General features: G+C 46.3%; 1 pseudogene; it reads right to left on the bottom strand.

The window, feature by feature from the left end:
* Positions 1-547: 547 nt before the first annotated feature.
* LOC144179709 (glutamate-gated chloride channel-like) lies at positions 548-14,350 on the bottom strand (annotated as a pseudogene).
* Between the last annotated feature and the right edge of the window lie 5,581 nt (positions 14,351-19,931).

The raw sequence follows: 19,931 nt of genomic DNA, 5'->3' as shown, positions 1-19,931 counted from the left end.
ACGCACGCAAATCATTGAAGAGATATTTTTTGAAGGCTTGAATGTAAAAAAAAATGCGTTTAAAGGGCCACAGTAAGGCACCACCTCATAAAAAAAGACGTCTTACCTTTCAGGATTAATGAATATGAAAAGCTTGTGGTTAAAATTGTGGAGTGTTCATTACATAATGTCAGGTGCAATGCGTATTTGGGAGTTGTCCATGCCGAAGTTTCCCACTGACATTTGAATTTTCCCACTGACCTTTCACCCATTAGCTTCTTACCGACCTTTCGTCAGTCTCCCATTACAATCGTGATCTGTGTTGTTGCATACTTAATTGCTCATTCGACGTCCTACCAGGACCTGTCTACGGCTTCATCCTCATAGCTGGTTGTTGGCGCATAAGCCTGCCTAGATCGCAACAGCCCCGACGCTCTCGCTAAAGCTGAAAAGCTCATTTACGTTCTCTCCTGTTTCTATGTGGATTAAAAATCCCGCCCTGTGTTTTTTCTTATCTTGCGGTCCACTGTAGCACAGAATATCTCTGCTGAGGGAGCTCTATGAAGCTTTACATAATTAGAGTCCTACTTCGGCAGCGGTCACCATCCACAACCTCGGACACAGAACAAGAAGGCATTGACCATTGCGCTGATAGAAAGGCTTGCTTAGGAAAATCATGAGAAGAGCTGCAATGACCCTGTGAATGCTTAATAGACTTGTACAGACTGGGTGAATCGTAATGAATCGTATCCGCGTAGGCATTGCTTACTTCCCACGACCACTTTGCTCTCCGGAATTGCTTAACGATCGCAGGCGGCAGCTTCGCCGACTCGGGCTGATTCCTCCGCAAATAATTGACGAACGTTAACTCCAGCAGTGCGGCGAACCCGAACATTGTGCAGGCGCCCATCCAGGCATCTAGGGTCTTGACGAGCAAGACCGGGGGAAGGTTTTCCTGGATGCCGGCGCCCTTTCACGAGATGAAGAGCAGTGTGGTGACGCCCAGGGTGATGCGCGCGGTGATGACCTCCACGTACAGCCAGAAGGACAACCACGAAATCACCACGATTAGAATGGTGTGCCATTAAGAGTGGACAAGGTGGTACCCGATGGAGCGCTGCAGATTGCACTCGGCCTTGCGGCTGCTGTACTCTTCTGCAAGGTGACGCAAAAGAGAGAAAGACGTGGCGCATTTTTTTTTACTCAGCCAGTGATTCGGCAGGGGAATTCAACAACGAAGGAATCTAAGCCCGTCGCCGAGAGTACTGCCTAAATTAGGAAGAACCGACACTTCTAAGGCTAAAACTCTACCGCCTCAAAAAGTGTTTATCAGCTTCAGCAAAACAAATTTCCTCCGTTCGGTAGAAAATACCTACCATTGCGGATGCATCAGTAACGTTGCAGTAAAATCTTCCAACAATGCACCAAAATTTTATGGCTTCAAAACGCGTAAGTTTGAACCTTCAAGCAAAAAAAAAAAAACTGTTCTAAGCAACTAAATCTTAAAGTCTCAAATATTTCTGTATTATTATTAAAATGGATAAATTAATTAGCCAGCACGCTATTAAAATAGTACTTTTGCCGTTTTTTTTCGCGCATTAAGCCCAGTTGATAACCATTTGCTGTCTAATAATCTCACACCTGATCCCTCTATCCAAACAACAATTAGATTAGGGTTTGCTATTTAAGTGGAACCAGAAACGTTGCCCACACGCTTTTCAGTTGCGTTTCAGCTTCCCCTACATGTTTTATCTTACACCTCGTGTAAAATGTCAGCAGGTACTGTACATACACAACTACCTTCAGATTAAGGTATTTAATGCAACCGGTTAAAGTCCCAGTGTCATAAGAGCTCATTATATTTATCGGCCAACATGCGGCCAACAATAAACCTTCTAGGCCGCAGCGCCCTCGAGTGATGACAGCTTAGGAGATTACTCCAAAATTAGAAGCTGTGAATAATAAAAACAGCCTTTTTGAGTTGAGTCCGGCGGGTTTTTTTTTTTTTTTTTTTTTGCAGAAAACTAGCAAGCCCGTTTTTCTTGTTGCTGTCTGCTCCTCTTTAGATGTATAGCACCACGGTATAAATAAACAAAAATACTAACAACGTTACAGCAACAACCCAAACTAAACACAGTCACTTTTTTTTGTTCGCTGACCATCCTTTTCAGCTGCTACCGGTAGAGCTATACAATTGGAAATTAGTGCGTTTTAAAGCACGTCTCTCGTCGAAATGAATAGTCACCATGCGTCTGACTCCGAGGCGGAACACTTTGAAAATGATATTCATTACCATTATGCGCGCAGCAGACGTCAGACAGTAATGCCTCTTTATCATTGAGAGCATTATGTCTAAGAAATATAAGAAGTTGCATGCCAGTTGTTCGTTAAAAACACGCATTTCGTTTCGTTTGCGACATGCGATTATCGTAAAAGTCAAAGCCTTTACGTAGTGATGTGGAATATCTCGTTGCGCTGAGAAGTGCTCATGTTTTCGATTTCGAAATGCGGAAGCTCCTTATTTTCAAACAGAATGACCAGCGATTCAATGGACCAGTGCAGTTGCAGTTCATCCGTCGTCTTCGAGACTGAGGCAATAAAGCACGGTGCATTTACTTATCAATCCATTCCGTTTTCACACAAAGCCTCGAGTTTAGAGGGACTTCTTTTTTGATATTCAAAGAATAATAACGGGTAAGGTTTGAAGAATTGTTGTTATAAGACACAAAAAAAACCGCCGTTCTGGTTCAGATTGTGCGGTTGCCGTGAGCAACCATTGTGTCCCCGCGGAAGAGAATTTTCTCTAATTCTGTGAGATGTCGTCCCAGTATTTCTCTTTCACCACTCAGTAGACCTCTAAATATAAAATAAAATTTACACGAGGCCTACTCGATTGTGCAAACTTGCTCATCAAGGGGGCACTGATATGGGTCCATTGTGCAAGAAAATGTGAGCTTCAGCCTGCGAAGACAAAAGAAAGGACAGTAAGTTTATAATTGCTCGTTTTGTGAAGTGAGCATGCTTCCGTAATCTGGCGTTCTAAGTTTTGCTTGGGAGCAGCGGAGGAAACTTGGGGAAAAAGATCTATCCATTCCATAAAGTGAGCATGCTCAAGCTTGATAGACCACGGCTGGCATTTTCGCCTTCCTTTTTACTTCTTTTTATTTCCTTTTTCTCTCTTTCTTCCTTCCTTCCTTTTTTCTTTCTTTTTTCTTCCTTTCTTTCCTTCCTTTTTTCTTTCTTTCTTTTTCTCTTTCCTTTCTTTCTTTCTATTTCTTCTCTCTCTCTCTCTCTCTCTCTCTCTCTCTCTCTCTCTCTCTCTCTGCCTTTCTTCCTTCCTTTCTTTCCTTCTTTCTTCCTGGCTTCTTTTCTTTCTTTCCTCATTTCTTTCTTTTGGCATAGATATTTTAAGCCTATTTTAGATTGTAAGGGCCATCAACAACAGCGTCTATAAGTACATTTAAAAACGTAATTACCAACAGCAAAACTTCATAACATGTAGCTCAGCATTTGCAACTACGACGGCCCATCGAGATGGTCACTTAAATTTGTAGCGATATTGTTGGGGCCACATTTAAACCTTGAAAGGCCGCCGTATAAGATAGAGACGCGTAGCTCTCGATCAAACTAATGCTGCTATCCTTAAACACACTGCCGTCATTACGGATTGTAGGTAATATTACTGTTTGAGTTGGAACACTTCCATTGGATATAAACGTGGAAAATGGACTAGTAAAGGGACATCAAATTGAGATATAAACATTGTTTAAGTTCATTGCGAGCATCAAGTGAAGGATGCGTTGACCATGGTCTGTGTACTATAGGTGATTTAATGATTTTTTTTTTCAATGAAAAATGCATTAATGTGATTTTTCAAGCAAAAATCACATTCGAAAGTATCAGTTCTCTTTCTCCATACGCTCCGCTCCGCCTGTTTGCTCGGCTATGTCAACGCGCTTTGAAGTCCACATGACCATGAAACATTTTAGCAGATTCCGATCACATTTATCCTGTACTGGCTAAGCTGAACAAACGAAAGTACATCTTTGTCTACATGTAAGTAACGATCAAATTATTGTAGACCTAAGTCTTCCGAAAATGCGCTGCCATTCAGTCTGTCACCGCTGCAATTGTGCGCATGACAGTCACTACGGCCGCATAGCGTTATCTGTTCAACACAGATAATCTAAGGCTATACATCGAACCTCGTTATAACTTAGTATCGGGACAGTAATTTAGTTTGTTATATCCAATATTCGTTGTAACAGTAGAGCTAAAAATCGGTTCTAACTAATCGGTTATCTGGCACCCGCGCAATTCTTCAATGCAAAAACACATTATTTTGATCTTCGAACCTTCTATAAACAAGGTAACCCTTATCTTTCTCTGTGTGGCATGTGAAGCTCAATGAACCAGAAGATGAAACGGGCAATTACAACAGAATAAAGTTGATTTGACACAACAGGACTGCGTTCCTATTTTTTTGAGGAAGGATGTGATCTTTGTCTGGTGGTTATTCACAGTACTGAGCAGGGTGAAGCTTTCCACAGTGTCCATGAACAATGGGGCCTTTTCTACTTCTGCATTTTCGGACACCAGGACTTTCTCCAAGGTAGCTTCTCAGCCTACTGGTCAAATATTTCTTCGTTATATCCGATGGTGCGCGCGGCTCTCACAGTTTCACTTTCGTTATAAAATAATAAGTGTCATTGAAGTGAAGCGTGACCAACCAAAGTTTGTATTTAGTTCGCTATAGCCGATGATTCTCTATATCAGTGTTCGTTATAATGAGGTTTAACTGTAGATTTTGGTAAATAGGGAAGTGAAGGATTGCACGGGTAAACTACAGAACGCAGCCACGAGTCTGAGTGACCCTACTTTATCTCAGAGTGTGTACGTTCGCGGTTTTAAAAGGACGTTTCGTTTCGAACTCAACTCAGGCGCTATTCGGGAATTCCCACAGAGAGAAATGGTACTCCGGGACTTGTCAATGTCACGAAAATATTCTAGGGCTCGTCATACTAGTCGAAGTCGCTTGACTTTAAACTAGTTATATCAGCTATACCGACGAGCACAATTTACACAATTGAGCCAATCAAAGTACAGTAAACTCTTCTCATAACCAATTCACTTTATTCAGAGCGTTCTATGGTACCGAAGGAAGTTCATAGAAAGCAATTTTCTTTTCTCAATTTTAGCAATGTATCCGTTATGACGAAGCCATTTTTTTTTAATTTCTAGGAATGCTGTAACGAGGATAACGTAGGATTACTGTATATCGTTACACTTCAGTGTATCCACCACTAGCGAACCCCCGCCGCTAGTGGGGTTCAGTGTTTGTTGTTCAGTATCCAGCGTTCATTAAACGTTTCCTCTCAATTACACATTCCCTCAGCAACCCTGCAAGATATCTCGTCAGAAGTCTTTATTTGCATACTTTAAAACTTTCCGGCGCTACCCGAATAAAGGCGAGCGCGTAGGCGTGTCGATTGACGAGGACATATTTGCAAAGCGCAAATTACCGCACATCACGACGCGCACGTCCATCCCCAATGCATCCGTACCAGGCACCCGGTGCATCCGCATATCGTAGGCTTCCAACGGAGCCCACTCTTTGTTAGCGTCAGGGAAGCCCTCCCACTTCTCCCTCGGGCACACTGTTCCCACCCACAATGCACCGCGACAGCACGCATCTTGCGAAGAACGCGATGCTGAAAGATTGCTCACCCGTCTGACCTTGTACTATTATGAGCAATATGAAAGGGAACACAGGAACGCGTGGCAAACAGCCTCGAAACAGACTCGGAGCGATACGCGGACGGCGCTGTGAAAAACCAAGGGGGAAAGGAGGGCGCTCTTCCACTAACTGTTGGCACCCCTACCACGCTGACATTTCTACAAAGCCGCGGCTTACGTCATTTCACCGATAATATGGTATCGTCGGACAGCCGATAAGACGCACGGCAGGAATGGGAACCGTTGTTAGAACAGCGTCCCCCTTTCCACTTTGTTTCCGACGGCGGCCGCTGCGTATCACTCATATCTGGGTCTGAGGGTGTTTTCCACGCGTTCCTGTGTTCCCTTTCATATTGCTCATAATAGTACATACGCTCAGCCAGGCACGACAAAAAAATACCAACGCATGGGTAAAAGCAAATGCCCTCACGGGTATTTATCTTGGGTGGCCCACTTTGCAATTCATAATAATACTGAGGGTTGCAAATAGTTTGTGGAAGTGCTGAACAGGATTACTTCATTGTCAACGGCGTTGAGTATCAAACTGTGCCGAGCTCACGTATTTTTGAGGCCGCCGCGCTTCTACTGTGTAGTTGGGGTATACCGCTTGTACTGTGCAGTTGGGATATGTAGCTTTACTAAACCACGTGTTTAATGGTACTATCTTTCTTGTACAAGCATCATAATACGGCAAACGAATTTTTATAAACACCCTTACCCCTGTCTGAGAAGCCATAAAGCATTTATACTACGCCGAGAAGCGATGTCAGCACATATCTGTGCGTTACGACAGGCTTATTAATTTTCAATAATAAAAAAAAGATGTATAATGGGAGTTAGCACCAGTCGATGTAACAATTGTGCTCCCCGCTATTTTTACCTATTGTGGTCGGGCGAAACAAGAACCGCAGAGACATGAAAGTTACCCTTCCATCCTTATGTCCGAACCGCGGGTTGCATTTTGTAAGCTTGCTTTGGAGTTGGAGGCCCCATAGGGTCAACAGGAACCGAAATGAAAGCGTGTCTATGCCAGCAGCTTAAATAAAATAATGATATCATAGTGACAGCCAAAGTTCAAGTAGCTGAAAAAGTGCAAAATTATCGTGTTATTTTTTCGGAAATCAACCACCGTCCAACCCTAACTACTAGGTAGACCAATAGATTTTTTTTTCCCTTGCCTGCTCGTCAAACAAAGGCGTACATTTTCGGGCAAGTTACAATTACAGGATGGCAGTTAGAGAATCAACGTTTTTCAACTTGGACTTGTAGACGGACCAGACAAATGGAACAACCAAAATAGAAGGCAGTGCAAATGTGTAGCCTGGTTTTCATAGCAGCAGAAACAATTGACATACGCTTTATTGGATTTTTTTTATCAGCTGTAAGAAAGAGCGACGTAAATTGAAAATTTTACGCTCGGCATTTGTAATGTCGCAGTAAACAAACGAACATAATTGCACGCCATTCTATTCAAACAGTTCTAACTGCATGCTCTCATGAAAGAACAGCGAAAGTTAGTGAGATCATTGTAAGCGCGTGAGAGCAAGGAAACACGCTCGAGGCTTTTATTGATTTTACCGAAACGTGTTGTATCTAGCAGCTTTAAAACTGGAACTTAAGGTGGGCCTGTTAAAGTGCCCGCGGTAAGCAGATAGGCTAAACAAAAATGCCCACAAAGTTTAAAACCTGGATTCCTCGCACACTGCGGCACAGAGTCGGTTGAAATTCCTCGCGAAAGTTGAGGGCCAAGAGCAGCGCTGAAGGGCAGAACGAGGCAGCCGCTTCTGAGGCTGGAAGCCCACGTTTAATATCATGAATAGGCGCTGTCTGAAGTGCAAGGCTGGATGTAATTTCGCAAGATGCTATGTTTGGCAATTTTTAAAACTTCAAATGGATTTTTACTTTGCATTTATCACTTATATGTTCTTAAGGCACACCGCTTACGCCTTTTCAAAAAGTGTTCTAATTTGTACCAAACGTGAAGAGCAAAAAAATAGCGGCTCGAGAGAAGCGCAGCGATGATCGCATTCAAAAGTAGAAAACAGAAGTCATAGCTCGCTTGTTCCATCGAATACCCAAATTGACGGACTTGGAAGAATGCATGTATGCACCATTCCAGGCATGTATGCTGTTACGAATGGGCCAGCGCCGCAGTACTTCCCCGCATCACTCCTCGGCTGTGCGGCGAAGCCACTCGTGCGCCTTCGAAAACAGGCGCAATCATGTCGGCAACAAGTTGCGACAAGGCCTCGTCAGACGCTTCGCTCTCTGCGCATTCGGCGGCTGCCTGCACGGCTCGTCTCCACGCTCTTCAAGGACACAGAGGCAGGCCCCGGTGATCGCAACGGAGTCCTCCTCTCTCCCCTCTCTCGGACTCAACGTGCCCGAGGCTATGAACAGCTTACGAACTCTGGAAAGAGTGTAGTGCGTGTTCCAGCGTGTTGGCGTTTGACCGTTACCGCTTTCGGGTATAAATAGAGCTCCCAAGCGTTGTAAACCATTCCTGTTAGAGCAGCGAATCGATGTTGTCGCTCTGCTCGAGTCCTGTATTGTAACCTCGCCCGTCGGGGCATTGTTCTTTGGCTTCGGCTCACCTCTCGCTATGAAGTAAACAGTTACGTTAGCCTACGGCTTCTCGACTTCTTCACGGCTGCAACAGCGGCTGGCCGCTCGCATCATACACGCTACCACTCGTATGTCGGAGGCCACGGAGCTCGGATCGGGTGCCCCCGCCCGGTCACAACAACTGGTTGGCAGCGGTCGGATGGCAACTTCGTAACACCTGAGGCCAGCGGTGCGAGACCCAACACCACGGACGTCAAGGCGGCTTCGGACTTCGCAGAATTCACGGCGGTCAAGGGTGAGTGCGGGACTTTTCTTCACTGAGTTTTACCAGGCTTCTGAGGATAGCTGGTAGGGCGTGTGTTTTTGCCGCGTGGGTTATTCGCGCAAAACATTTTTGGAGCAGTGGGAAAGCAGTACTCTAGACCGGCCATGAATTTGAAAGCGTTGAAAAAACCGCAGTTGTTGGAGCTTGCAAAAGAGTTGCGCTTGGATGTTGCGGACGCGCTGAGAAAGCCAGAGCTTATACAGGCTATACTCGCTGTTGGCGCTGACGATGACGAGCTGTCTGAGTGCATTGAGACGATCAATGGCAGGGAGACCGCGAAACGTCAGGCCGCAGAGGCCGCAGAGGCAGAGGCTGAGCGCCAGCGTAAGGAACGCAAGCTCAAGCACGAGGAAAAGATGCGATGGTATGACCTCGAGTTCGAGCGCCTTGAACAGGAAGCAAAGAGGCTCGAAAAAGAGAGACTCCAACGGGAGAACAAGCACCTAGAGCATGAGATTCAACTCGAGCAGGAAGAAGTGAACCCTGAGTTGCTCGAAAAAGACCTCGTTGTCGTGGATAGAGAAACTGGCCACGGTAACGAAAAGAAAGTAGCAGACGCTCGGGAGCGCGAGTCGGAGGCGACGGTTGCTGCCCCGCAGCGCGTCAAGGTTGCTGAGAGAGATAACGACGGCGCATTAGCTCAGACTGTCGGCAGAGGCGGCAGAGGGCAGTGCGTGTCCACTGAGTGCGATAATGTGTCGGCGTTTGTTTCGGAGATCTCGGCGGAGTGTTCGGACGGTTCAAATTCGCGGGAGGCCTTGGGAACGGCTACCGGTCTGAACATGAACATTTCGCGAGATAGCGAGGTTTCGCTGGAGTGCGTAAACCATGAGGTTACCGAGAGGCCGCACGAGTCCGCTGAAACGGAAGTTGTTCCTTCGGACGGTAGTGCGGAAACGAGCGACATGGTGGGAAAGCCTGCAGTCGAGGCAGAAAACGGTTTGCCCGGTTCAGTTGGGAGTCATGACGATCTCGCCACTGAGCAAGCCGATCCCGTCCTGCCACCAGCTCAGGTAGCTGACCTCGAGCAACGGCCAGCCGAGCTCGTAGAGATTCAGGCGTCTGGGGCGGCTGAGCCGTCTTTTGAGACAGGGCAGTCTGGTTGTAGTGTAGCCTTGACAGCCGCAAAACAGAACGACAACACCCTTCGGTGTTCGCTTACTGAGGGTGTTGCGGAAAAGGCGAGGGACGCCGAGATAGGGCCCGTTGGGAACTACAAGGTGTCTAATGAGCACGTCGTGCCCTTTTCACTCCCAGCTGATGCTCCCGACGATAGGCCAGTATGGGCAAAGCTAGTTGAGATTTCGGTGGCGCCTGTGGCTGAGCCGAAGTTGGGAACCGATCAGCCTAGAGAAGAGAACGTAGACACGTTCCGATGTTCGCTTGCCGAACGCGTTCGTAAAAAGGCGAGCAAGAAGGATAGAGGGAAAACCTCTGCGCGCACTTGCGGCGCGTGTTTCAGTGCAGGCACGCGAAGGGGCGAAGCCGTGAGCTCGCATCGCGCCAGGGGGACGCCGTCTCCAAAAAGGAGTGCACGCCTTAAGTTCGAACGCTGGAAAATCTCGCTCGCTTCTCCGCGCGCTCGGCCTTTGTCGAAAACAACGGCCGGTGTCATTTCATGCGGTCGCAGCAGCGTTGAGGGAACGGCTGCTGACGTGAACGTGAACACTTCGCGAGATAGCGACGTTTCGCAGGAATGCGTAAACGATGAGCTTTCCGAGACGCCGCACGAATCCGCTGAAACGGAGGTTGTTCCTTCGGACGGTAGTGCGGAAACGAGCGATGTGGTGGCAAAGCCTGCAGCCGAGGCAGCGAACGGTTTGCACGGTTCATTTGGGAGAAGTGACAATCTCGCCACTGAGCAGGCCGATTCGGTTGTGCCACCAGCTCAGGTAGCTGACCTCGAGCGACGGCCAGCCGAGCTCGTAGAGATTCAGGTGTCGCGGGCGGCTGAGTCGTCTTTTGAGAATCAGACAGGGCAGCTTAGTTGTAGTGTAGTTCTGGCAGTGAGGAAGCATAACGGGAACACGCTTCGGGCTTCGCGTGCGGAGGCTGCCGCCGTAAGCGCGAGGGACGACGAGGTAGTGACTGTACGAAGCTACCCGGTGTCTAAAGAGCTCCTCGTGCCCGTGTCACTTCCAGCTGATGCTCCCGACGATAAGCCCACATCGGCTGAGCTAGTTGAGATTCCAGTTTCTCTTGTGGCTGAGCCGAAGTCGGGAACCGACCAGCCAAGGGGAAGGAACGCAAACGCGTTCCGGCGTTTGCTTGCCGAACGCGTTCGTAAAATGGCGAGCAACGAGGAGATAGCAAAAACTTCCGCGGGTACTTGCGGTGCGTGTTTCAGTGCGGGCACGCCAAGGGGCAAAGCCGTGAGCTCGCATCGCGCCGAGGGAACGCCGCCTCCAAAAAGGAGTGCGCGCCTCTCGTTTGAACGTTGGAAAATATCGTTCGCTCCTCCGCGCGCTCGGCCTTTGTCGAACAAGACGACAGGTGTGATTTCACGCGGTCGCAGCAGTCTCTTTCAGAGAACTGGCGCACCTAAAGTGCGATACAAGGGGAAAACTCGGAGCAATGACGAGAGCTCGAATCGCAGCTCTCTGCGCGAGAAGTGGCCTGTAGACGCCTGACTTTCTCAATTTCATTGTTTTCCTGAGCAGGTTTCGCCCTTTACGATTACGTTTTTCTTGTGTGGGACATTTCCATTCACGCGAAATGTCACCTTTCAAGTTTGTCACTTGTCTAAAGTACTGCTGGGCAAAAATATAACTAGAGTAGTTAGTTATTCGCGTACTTTTTCGCAACTGAGAGCCTGGTAGATCTTCAGTGTTGATTTGTCTTCGCACTTGCCGGCGATGCGGTTGTGTCTTCCTGTGTTGTTCTGTTGCTTGCCTGACCAAGCCAGAGACGTTCTTGGGGAGCCACTACTCGTCCAGTGACCCGCCCGGTGAGGCTCCAGCACGGTGTCGTACAGCCAAGGCCTGGAGTCGAGCGTCTGCCGAACACTTCACTTCGACAGCATCCCTCCGGACAACGGTTGCAGACCCTTATCCATCGGGATCTCGGACCCCCGGCGGAGAAGCTGTTACGAATGGGCCAGCGCCGCAGTACTTCCCCGCATCACTCCTCGGCTGTGCGGCGAAGCCACTCGTGCGCCTTCGAAAACAGGCGCAATCATGTCGGCAACAAGTTGCGACAAGGCCTCGTCAGACGCTTCGCTCTCTGCGCATTCGGCGGCTGCCTGCACGGCTCGTCTCCACGCTCTTCAAGGACACAGAGGCAGGCCCCGGTGATCGCAACGGAGTCCTCCTCTCTCCCCTCTCTCGGACTCAACGTGCCCGAGGCTATGAACAGCTTACGAACTCTGGAAAGAGTGTAGTGCGTGTTCCAGCGTGTTGGCGTTTGACCGTTACCGCTTTCGGGTATAAATAGAGCTCCCAAGCGTTGTAAACCATTCCTGTTAGAGCAGCGAATCGATGTTGTCGCTCTGCTCGAGTCCTGTATTGTAACCTCGCCCGTCGGGGCATTGTTCTTTGGCTTCGGCTCACCTCTCGCTATGAAGTAAACAGTTACGTTAGCCTACGGCTTCTCGACTTCTTCACGGCTGCAACAGCGGCTGGCCGCTCGCATCATACACGCTACCACTCGTATGTCGGAGGCCACGGAGCTCGGATCGGGTGCCCCCGCCCGGTCACAACAATGCATGATTCCACAGGTCAGTAGAAAAGATCGTAAATGTCTTCGAAAGATGGCTTGAAAGATCTTTCAAGCTTTTTTTCGAGGTCCTTTACGATCTAAGAAGGTGGAAAGAAGTTCTCGTTCGCCTTGCTTTTTAGAAGATCGCCAGACGATCTGCTGTATATCATTAATACTAGCTACCACATCAACACAGCAAAACATGAAGGATCTAGGGAAATTTAGAACTTGAAAATACAATTGCCCTGGCAAAAATCTAGAGGTCAAGTACTTGCCTTGACAAAGCCATACGACGTAGTGTCGTCACTGCGGTGTCCTGGTAGGGCTAACCTCTCTTAATTTGTCCGCATTGTACGCCGAAGTATTTCAACTCCCTTGAGTTTCGTTTATTTCTAAAAGACTGACAAAGTGTTGTGGCCTTTGCATTGCAAACAAAAACCACTGGCCTATCTGCAAGTTCACTGGAGCCGCGTTTTGTTCAGAGAACCACTAATCAAACGCATGAACACTGCGATGCCAGGCTCGTTCGTACAGAACAGGTGGCATCGTCGACATTATCTAACCTACGAACCTCTTGATCCGGAGGATTATTCACGTATATCTACATTTTGAAGCACATTTATGCAGAACAGTTCTCACTGAGAACTGCAGGCAACTCTCACGGACAACATATGTTGTATATTTTGGCCAAACTTGGATTAAATACAAGCTTTAGTGCAGTTTGTCTGTGTTGTAAAATGTAGCCCTCTCGGTATCCCTGGTACGCTTCATGACAAACGTCTCAGTTTTTGAAGAACGTATCACACAAAATAGTGATTAGCGCGATGGGAAACTCCGGCAAAGTCGATTCGTAATAGGGTGACCTGACTATCCTTTCCCCTTCCCATTCCCATTCGATTACCGGCCAAGCATTATGCATGTCATTCGGTAGTGCGAGCACAAAATTCACGTTTCGCCGCCTCCAATAAAATTTTTATTATATATTCGCTTCTTTTTTATATAAATTTTTGATCTTCTAATTACATTTTATTTACCGGTTGTAACGCCCTGGAGGCAAAATAATTAAATATCGCTCGTAAATTTTGTTCTAACTTAAAATATCAACGACGAAAATTCTGCTTGTTGCTTCTCCACACCCATACGCCCGCACACATGACACCCTACACGTATATGTACGGAGGAGAGGTCGAAAACTGCCGCCTTAATATCATACTGGTATATCTGCAATGTCATCTGCGCCAGGAAAGGACCCCACTTAAGCACGCATGTCACGTACCCACGCCGGATATGTTATTTCTCCTGCTTTAAAACCACAACGGTAGGACTTACTGTAATAAATGTTGGCCACGGAGAATCACCACAACCGCTTAGCTGTACGGCATGTCTGCCCTCGCTTAAGGTGGTATCGGCTTCCTGTGCTAGTTTCTTTATTTTTCCGCTCTTGCAAGGCTCAGAAAGATCATCCTTCATTTTAATTTGGCGTCGTATTTGCGTATATATGACAATCTTTAAATCCTCAAAGCTTAAGCGTAGCTTTTGTGGTTCTTTTATGAAGACGCGAACCCCACCGCCATTTTAGAATGAGAACGAACTGATTTCGTTTTTGCTTTCATCCACAAGGCATTATCACCGAATACAACCAAGGGTACTAGGAAAGCGTGTTGTACCTGAACCTGTAGAGGATGTCTCCCGGCGGGCGGATCTGCACGATCACGTTGGGCATGGTTACGTATTGAAACTCGGCATGCTAGGTGGTAGCGAAGAAGACCTCGGGCTTCCATTCACGCTGCAATAATTTCGGGCCATTCAGGTCGAAGGGTACGCTTACACCGCTCATCTCGAAGTGGTCGTCGGGCCACCGCTGCCGTAAGTACGAGTCTGCTTTGTAATCCCGATGTAAAGAAAAATGTTTATTACTGCGTGAGCAACAGATGGGGCATGCAGACAAATATTTTCCGTTGGTCCGTCAACACAGTGAGCGAAAAACGTCGATAGAGCGGAGAGAGTGCGTGGAAAGAGCTGCCTCCGCAATGCCGCCTACGTTGCCATGGCGACAAGTCGAAGCGTCAGAATCTAAGGCCTCAATAGGGCGACTACATCAACTCTCCCCCCATCCCCTGCGCCTCCTCGCGTGGCTATCATGCCAACTATAATGCTTTTAAGGCCAATATGGCGGTGGCGTTGTTATGACAATTTCTGAGCAGTAATGTTTCCCCAGGCTCAGCAAGGGAGGATGTGGCGCTAGTACCAGAACTATCCCGGACGCTTGGTTGAAGGCTAAGAGGCCGCCTCCTGCTAATGTTTTTTCTTCGCTTGTATCATCTCAAAACTTCGCTTTTTTCGTAAATTCACCCGCCCTTTTCTGCTTTTGCTAAAATAACGATCGGATTCAAATCGTATGTACCTTCGAGCTATTCGTACTTCTCAACATCACTCGCCTTATGTTCCTGATCTTGTTCTCGTAATATTACCAAGGCAATGGGGATCTATCCGGCCAATCCGCCACACGAACGTTACTGCAATGAAAATAAAGAACACCTTTGCATAGCGTATTTAGCTTGTTCTATGGTACAGTGTATGTGACCGATGGAGGGGGGGGGGGGGTTACAAAACAAAATTCCAACTTTCTTAGCAGTTCCTTGCATAACGCTATATCGGAACAAATTTCTCGTCGTTCAGTTCAAACATCAAATTATATGAACACGTACTATATTGTTCCGTACGTAATGCGTGTGCGACGACGTTAGTAAGTTTACTGCTGAGCACAGGTTACGTACCGAGCAATGTGTGAATCAGTTTTGGCCCTCATAGCCGGGCAACTTTCTTCACGTCCCCTCTTGTTGTTTTCCAAGGAAAGCCACACACTTACGAAGAACCAAATACACACAAATAGAGACCCCTGTGCTCTTTCCGGTATTATCCCACGTTTGAATGCCTTGTTTTCCCGAAAAAGAGAAACGTTCAGTTGTTTTACGGAAATAAATTAAAAAAAAGCCGAGTTGAGACTATGGTGCCAAAAAACCTGAAATACCAGTGCAACAAAACCCATAAACAAAGCTGTTGGCTGAAACTGTTCCTTCGAGTAGTGTACACCAGACATATTCACTCAGCTCTTCCTGGTCAACGCTTATTAGATCAACAGAGTGAGAGAAACTGCCACGCGCTGCCGCACACGCATGAGCGGTGAAGGTGATGCGGCCGAGGCTATGTGACCCACTTAACTTTTGCTAGTACTCTTCATAGCGGCGGCGATTTGCTGTACCGCGCAACAACGCCGGATTTATCATTATGGGGCACTTGGGGCTTCCGCCTTAAAGGGGCCAGGAAGACAAAATACAAGTTTGGTTCAATAGAAAGACTGCAATATCCCGATAACAATGATATCAATTTGCTCGCTAATTTCAAACAAATAATCCAGACATTAGGAAAAACGGACGCAGCAGTGGGGACTCTCCAGCCAGGTTCTGGCGATTTCTCTATCACTTCACGCAATCTTGTTTGTGCGATTGGCGGCCGCTGAACTCAGCCACCCCCAAGAAACCCGACTAGGCGATTCTGGTGGGCCTCTGGTTCCGTTTGATCCTATCAGTTGAATGCTAGTGGGTCTTCACACACACTGATAACTGTGCTTCTAGTGCTTGCCCATATTACGTCCCTGTAGCGCGACATTTGAAATCTAATCCCAATTTTTTGTAATTTAAGTTTAAAAAGAAAACCGGTTTTTGTCTTAGCAAAGGCAAGTTATTTGAAATTAAACAAAGTAAAGGCCCTTACAAATACAAGTCAATGGTGGAGATCTTGCGTTTTCCTCTGAGTGAACTTTAGGCAAGAATGCACTTAGACTTGGCTGCATAGAAACAAAAGCTCTGGGGCATTGCCCCAGTTCGTCTAAGCGTTGTGCAACTGCCCCGAAATCTGCTAAAACTTGTTTTCCACCAGTCTGTAAGGTGTTATATCGGTTTTTCATTCGACGCCTCTACTTCCATCCCGTCGCTTGATGCAACTAGGTTGTTAGGCGAACCGTACGGTGTACGACAATTTTCTCCCCGCTCTCATATTGACATTGTTCGCCGTCAAATTGCGGACGGTGTTGAATTTGTCCAACGCTTTTCTCAATAACGAAAAAGGCTTCCTTTGGTATTTTCTTACATAGCCTATTTTTTAAGAGGTTGGTTAATGCTTTCAAAGGAACAAGAATTGCTCCTAAATTTATTGCCGTTTTAGACATACTGCCATCAATGGCGTCAAACGTGCAGCTAGTTCACGTACCATTCGATGCACCAAAGCTTACGCAGAAATCTCTGGCCATGTGCGTCTCCAAATACATGTTGCGTCAAAGCTGAAGAAACTTCCCGCAGTGAGAATAAGACAAACCTTGCTTTGAATGTTCTCCCCAAGAATGTTCCAACACAATATCCCAATACTTCTGAACTAAAGCTAAAATGGTGAAATTGAGTAAGCTCATTCACTGCCTGCATTTCCTGTTTTCCCCAGTTCGTGTAGTTTTATAAGCATTCGAACAAAAATCATTTTTTCACTTCTGGCCTCAAATATTTGTGTCACTCACAGCTTACATGAGCGCACTCTCTGTTATTTGGACGATTAAAATCACGACGTGTGTATCCCATAATACTTTTAAGTCCAAATCAGTGTTGACTTAGCGACACCTCTTTTGAAAAAAATACCACTCAACTACACAATCATTTGAAATAATTAAAAATTCCCATCAGAGATTGCGTGCTTGAGACTACGCCTTCCCAGTGTTAAAACATTTCTCATGTTAGCACCCCGCATACTTCCTAACAAAGCGATTACCCTTATGCTAGTATAAATAGATAGTTTCTGCCAGAACGTCAGCGTAGTATCGTCGCTGGATAAAAGTATCCGAAGCGTCTGATGTAGCTATTACATACGAAATGAGTAGCCCCCCTATGCGAAAAAAAACCAACAAAATTATAGTATTCAAAACTCTTTCTCCGCACAAAACCGGTGCTGAAAAAACGCAGTTGATCTAATTTCACAAGCTATTACAAAGTGCACCCCGCATTCTGCATTAAGAGGCTTTATTGTGAGATTTCAACAATGACATATGTCAGGAGACAGACTCCATATGACACTTACTGGTGAAACCTGTCGGAAGCACCCGCTTACCGTATTTTCTGAGACGTTTGTCCAGCTTCTGAAAATCTCCGACTTTACCATGCTTCCTGCGGTGGAGAAAACAAAATAGGAGCGAATCCTTGATTCGCGCAAGTGTAAACATCAAACAAAACGTGTTACGTTACTTGTCGGACACTTGACCGTCAATACTTCAAAGAATTTGCCAAATCTTTTTACCACCAGTGTTTCCTTATGTGACAAAACACGCTACATTTTTTATAATATCGCTGCAGCAATTTTTCGATAACAGCACCGTTTCGAGAAACTATTATAGAGCGAAACTTCATTTGACTTAGTTCCATTGTGTGTCGATTCGGAGTCAACGCTTTAAATCTTGAAATCATTTCACTGATTTTTTCCTTATTCTTGTTGAGTAGGTTAATCGCCAAAATACAAGCTAATCGCGTTTACGAAGAAATAAAAGATTGTTCAGGAAGTAAAGATACGGTCCAAGAAATCGAACGCCCTATGTGAATAACAGCGGAGGTCCCCTTACAGCCTAGTGCTATGGGACCTCCTTCTGTATATTCACTTATGTACACAGTTTATGAACGCACAATAAACATTATTCTTATTCTTCTATTCTTCTTCTTAAAAAAAACTACCCTTTTAAATAAGACGTTAAAAAACCCCCAAGAAATTAGAACAAACATTACCACTAGCAGGGGAAAAATCCTATCGCAAACTAATAACAACCGTTACACTACTCTTCGTTTATAGTCATTGAATCGGGTTCTTAGTGCACATCATTGCCCCTTAAAGGATCCTAAATATCGATACCAGTTTAAATTGTCTCGTGTCATCCTCTACTTTCCGCTAGGGGGTCAGAATTTGTTGTATTACTTGCTACGTCTTTCTACGAGTAATTTTACGGAATGCTGACGAAAACGCTCGCGCGACTTATCCTTTACGGAAACGCACAGCCACGTGCAGAACCACTTCAAGAAAAATTCAACGGAAAAGGTCAATCACATCGCAGCTAAAAAGGTTCTTTAAGTCTATTCTACTTCTTAAACGAGATTACCATAACCAGCGTTTTCTTTTCTCTTAAAGTTTAGCCATAACAAAGTTTCAGTGACCATGAACTCACGAGCTCGCTGAGTTCGCGCTTCCGTTTGGTAAAGGTAAAAGGTGGGCGATAAAATAATTGATTGATGGGTCAATCCCCTTCATAAAAAACGGTGTGAGTGTGATATGGGAAAAGCTGCTTCTCACTTCCCCAATGTACAAAAAACTCAAGAAAGAGGATTGAGAGAAACCTCGACGTCCCTTCACACAAGGAACCAATTTCCCGACGCAAAAGTAGAGCCTTATATCACTGAAGAAACCAGCTGTCATTCAGCGAACTCAGCTCCAGTCATTCATTTCTCGGTTCCTTCAAAAACGTCTTCTACGGCACAAGAAGCTTTACTATCCTTACGGCAGCAAAGCGAGCCCGGCACCTTCTTATCGGCCCCGTGGAACAAGCTCCCATTTCCACGAGGAATCCGTGGTTTCACCGAGAAATTGTGGTCGGGTACGGAAAACTTCGGATACAGATAGTATAGAAATATGGGAAGCGCACATCTGGAGAAGGGAGGCAATTGGGGACAGCAATTCCGCTACGGTTGCTTTCTCGGTCATGTTTTGTGTGGCTATATTTCTTTGACTTTGCCCCAGCACTTTATTGTCACCAATGTGGTGTGAAAAGATTTCGGAAGGTCGCGGGAAGGCAATTTGTAGCCTTAACCGAGCGACGAGATAGGGCTGCGAACAAGGTGAAATCTTTTGTCTACTTTCTTTCGACTCGTGTCCAACGTACGCAGAACTGTCCCACTCAGGCATCGTCATATGTAGCGTGAGGGGTGCGAGCCTATTCTAACTTTACTTTATTTTATAGCATGCGCAAATTTAATTGAAAGCTACGAAATAAGTGCATATTGGCGAATACTGCAGCCATTGCGAGAAAAAATTCAGAAATACAAACCGCAACAGCTGCACTTATATAAAAAATAATACAATAAAACATTTACTTAGTTTTGTGAAAGGGTCCGTCCTTCCTGAACGCTTCCGTCACTACGATTACAATCAAAACTGCACCAGAAGGTACGTAGGTCGTCCGTCGCTCGGTCGTTCGGTCGGTTGGTCTGTCTGTCTGTCTGTCTGTCTGTCTGTCAGTGTGGGGATGCTTGTGCTTGCATGTGCGTGCTGACGGGGAGGGGGGCGGCGAGGGGCGTTACAGCAAGCCACTGAACCCCCCTAATGATAATAATATTTGAACATAATATACTCGAGAAAAATGAACTGAGCAGATCTCTATTGCGTCCATCACGGGAGGAGCAAGAGGGAGACGGAAATCATGGTTGATAGGAGACGGATAGAGGAAAGGGACTAGGGATCGAGACTATCCTCTTTGGACGACATTTGCCGGGAAACAACAACGCCACTAACTTTTTCCTCCTGTGTGGATGCTTCTGACAAAAACAATCCT

This window comes from Haemaphysalis longicornis, unplaced genomic scaffold (assembly GCF_048455015.1).
Source record: "Haemaphysalis longicornis isolate Haplotype H1 unplaced genomic scaffold, Haemaphysalis longicornis Haplotype H1 scaffold_4, whole genome shotgun sequence".
Taxonomy (NCBI): Eukaryota; Metazoa; Arthropoda; class Arachnida; order Ixodida; family Ixodidae; genus Haemaphysalis; species Haemaphysalis longicornis.
This window is presented reverse-complemented; position numbering and strand designations above follow the sequence as displayed.